This window comes from Grammomys surdaster, unplaced genomic scaffold, assembly GCF_004785775.1.
Source record: "Grammomys surdaster isolate TR1022 unplaced genomic scaffold, NIH_TR_1.0 62, whole genome shotgun sequence".
Lineage (NCBI taxonomy): Eukaryota > Metazoa > Chordata > Mammalia > Rodentia > Muridae > Grammomys > Grammomys surdaster.
Window position 1 is genome coordinate 3,400,623 of NW_021604564.1, and position 4,378 is coordinate 3,405,000.

Below are 4,378 nucleotides of genomic sequence, written 5' to 3' on the forward strand. Positions count from 1 at the left end.
GATGTTGGTAGGATCAGTGTGTAGTGTGTCAACATACACACACCACACACACACTTCCCTTCTTTTTACTGTATAAAATTACTTATTTCTTGTGATTTCTTAGATATAGATATCCTACTTGGGTTGGAGTTTTCTTTATTGTATTTTCTGTAGGGCTGATTTGTGGATAGATATTGTTTGAATGTGAATTTATCTTGAAATATCTTGTTTTCTCCTTCTATTGTGATTGACAGTTTTTCTGGGTATAATAGTCTAGGTTGGAATCTGTGGGGTTTTTTAGAGGCTGCAAGATGTCTCTCTAGGCTCTTCTAACTTTTTGAGTCTCTGTTAAGAAGTCAGGAGTAATTCTGATAGGTCTGCCTTGGTATGTTACCTGGTCTTTTTCCCTGGCCACTTTTAATGTTCTTTATTTGTTTGCTGTTTTAATGGGTTTTTTTTGTTCTGTATATTTTGTGTTTTGATTATTATGTGCTGGGAGGATTTCCATTTCTAGTCCAGTCTAGCTGGTGTTCTATGTGCTACTTGTATGTTTATAGGCATCTCTTTCTTTAGAAAGTTTTTTTATATGAGCTGGGATTCTTCACCTTCTTTTATTCCTATTATTCTTAGGTTGTGGTTTTTCACTATATCCCAGAATTCCTGGATACTTTGTGTCAAGATTGCTTTTAAAAAAACTTAACATTTGATTTGACTGATATATCAATTTCTTCTATTGTATCTTTTATGCCTGTGGTTCTCTCTTCCATCTCTTGTATTCTGTTGGTAATGTTTGTTTCTGTTATTTCTTTTCTCTTCCCTAAGTTTCCCATCTCCAGGATTCCCTCATTTTGTGTTCCCTTTATTGCTTCTATTTCCACTTTCATGTCTTGCACAGTTTTATTTATTTCTTTCACCTATTTAATTGTATTTTCCTGTATATCTTTAAGAGATTTATTTGTTTCCTCTTTAATGATCTCTACCTGTTTAATTGTATTTTCCTGTTCCTTTAAGAGATTTATTCGTTTCCTCTTTAAAGGCCTCTGTCATCTTTATAAGATTTGATGTAAGGTTATTTTCTTGTGTTTTGATTGTGTTAGGATATCCAGGGCTTGCCATAGTAAGACAGCTGTGGTCTGAAGGTGTCATATTGCCCTGGCTTTTGTTGACTGTGTTCATTAGAGGACATTTAGTCATCTGGATGGCTTTGCTCCCTGGATTTTCCTGTTGTAGTAGGTATTGGGAGGGTGGTATTGGGAGTGATCCTGGAATGGCAAGTCTCTGATGGGTATACTTGTGCTGTATTGTAACAGATCAGTAGATCTATATGGTTCAGGATTTGCAGGTCCAGTGAAGGTCGCATGGAGGTCTGCTGGGGATAGCAGATAACTGACTGCTCAGGGCAACCCCAGAAGGCTCAGCAAGCAGGGGAGTAATATAGAGACATTTCTCAGGAACAATATTTGGAAATCCTCTACTGATGATTTCAAGCCTGGCAGTGATGAACAAAGGTAAAGCTATAAAGAGTATATTAAAATAAGAATTTGATAAGAACTTCTACTTAGAATCATGATAATGATGATTATTTTGTATTAAGACAGACTGACCTGGAACTAACAATCCCACTGCTTTAGTCCCCAAGTGTTAGGATTACTTGCAGGTACCCCCTACCTGCCCAACAATGAATTAATATGCTTCATGTTATTACTTTTAGATAAAATGTCACTATATTTATAATTCACATTTATTTACTTATCAGTAATTCAAGACTAAGAGAATTTGTTTTATTGAACTGAAATGCAATTTCATGTAGCAGGAAGGGGCAATAGGAGATTTTGTTTTTGTGCAGGATAACTGATGTACAGGGCTCAAAGTTGCTTATCAATTACCTTGAATGTAAATACACAAGGACACTGCACTTCAGAGATATATGGTCTCTCAAAGACAGTCATTGTGGAGAAAAGCAAATGCCATCTGAATGTGGTTGAGGTTTGGAGTCTAAAGATGTCAGGTAAAATATATGATGCTCAAGTTAGATTTGAATTTCAGACAAATGAGAAATAGGTGTTAGCTGGGTAGAACTATAGGTTACCTTCCTCCCTTGGAAAATTGCATATTATCTTCTGATACTGTGAAAACTAGTCCTCAAAGAGGAGGTTTATTTTTTTGTCAATTTTTAGCTCAAGACCTTCTGAGACCTGTGTGAGGAATGCATGGTGTCTTCAGCAATAAGGATTCATCTCCCACCTCAAGGGAACAACCACAGACAATAGCAAGAGCTCTGAGGGCTTTGCTCTTGTGAAGAGCATTTTCATATATTCAGATGGTAATTCTTTAAACTATGTATATGACTCCTAAAACATTATAATCTATTGCTTTTGCCCTTGGTTGCACTATAGAAGTGTAAGGTAATCTTTTATTGCTTAAGAGGGAAATCATGTCCAGTAATGGAAATCTATCTAACTACTCAGTGCTAATGAAGTCATAGTTATTGGAGAAGAACCCACAACCACCACTTTACTGAACCAGCACAATCTCTAATTATTGTCTAAATACCCACAGAAAAGTCTGTTTCCTCACCTTCTATCAGGTAAACTTCTCTATGTATCAGACATAGACCATTATCGAAAATCACAAACAATGAAAATACAGTGTTTTTGGGTGCAGTTCTCATTTTTTTATAATTTTTTATTGGATATTTTATTTACATTTCATATGTTGTCCCCTTACCCCATCCCCTACCCACCCGGGAACCCCCTATCCCCTTACCCCTCCTCCTTCTTCTCTGTGAATGTAACCCCTACCTACCCCCCAACTCCCACTTTCCCACCCTCAAAATTCCCACCCCCTGGGGCGTCCAGGTTTCATGAGGTCAAGGATCTCATCCTCCACCTATGCCCAGCAGGGCCCTCCACTCTTACTTATTCAGCTGAAGCCCTGGATCCCTCCCTAAGTGCTCCCAGGCTGGTGGTTTAGACCCTGGGAGCTGTGATTGGTTGGTATTGTTGCTCTCCTCATGGTGCCACAAACCCTTTCAGCTCCTTCAGTCCTCACTCTAACTCCTCCATTGAGAACCCCATGATCAGTTCAATGGCTAGTTGTGAGCATCTGCCTCTGAATATGTCAGACTCTTGAAGGCCTCTGAGGAGACATCCATATCAGGCTCTTATCAGCATGCACTTCCTGACTTCCACATCAGCATCTACCTTTGGTGACTGCACATGGGATGGATACTCATGTGGAAAGGTCTTCAAATGGCCCCTCCTTCAGTTTCTGTCCCTCACTTTGTCTCCATATTTGCTTCCTTGAGTATTTTGTTGCTTCATCTAAGAAGAACTGAATCACCCCCACTTGGTCTTCCTTCTTTATGAGCTTCATGTGGCCTGTGAGTTGCATCTTGGGCATTTCAAGGTTCTGGGCTAATATCCGATAATCAGTGAGTGAATACCATGTGTGTTCTTTTGTGATTGGCTTACTTCACTCAGGATGATGATTTCTAGTTCCATCCATTTACCTAGGAAACTCTTGAATTCATTGTTTTTAATAGCTGAGTAATACTCCATTGTGTAAATATACCACATTTTTTGAATCCATTCCTCAGTTGAAGGACATCTGGGTTCTTTCCACCTCCTGGCTATTATAAATAAGGCTGCTATGAACATAGTTGAGCATATGTCCTTGTTATATGTTCGAGCATCTTCTGGGTATATGCCTAGGAGTGATATAGCTGGATCCTCAGGTAATGCTATGTCCAATTTTCTGAGGAACCTCCACACTGATTTCCAAAGTGGTTGCACCATCTTGCAGTCCCACCAACAATGGAAGAGTGTTCCTCTTTCTCCACATTGGGTGCAGTTCTAATGGATATAGCTAGAATACAACTACCACACCTAAGGCTCAGGGATCATTGATGAATAGAGGCAGAAAGATTTTGAGAATCCAAAGATCATGGAGTAGCTGTGAGGCTCCTAAGAATGTCAAAAGCTACACCCATACAGTCTTTCCAACATGAGCTGAACAAAAATGATACTAGACAAACCATGGAGATGGAACGTTCAAGAAGGCACAAGCCTATACAAAGACATCCCAACTTGTATGCCATATATATATATATGTATGTATATATATATACAGTTAATGAAAAAAAGAGGTTACGAGTTTAAAAAGGATCAAGAAGGCTATATGGGAGGGTTTGAAAGGAAGAAAGGGAGGGGGTAAGTAATCCAATTATATTATAATCGCAAAAATAAAAGAAACTATTTTGAAGATAATTTTAAAAGAAATAAGTTAAATTAAAACATATGCATACAATACTGGGACCTAATTACACTAAAAATATTTTCTATTATTAATATAGATTTTAAATATAACTGGGAGACTCAAAGTCTTTCTGTGAAACTAT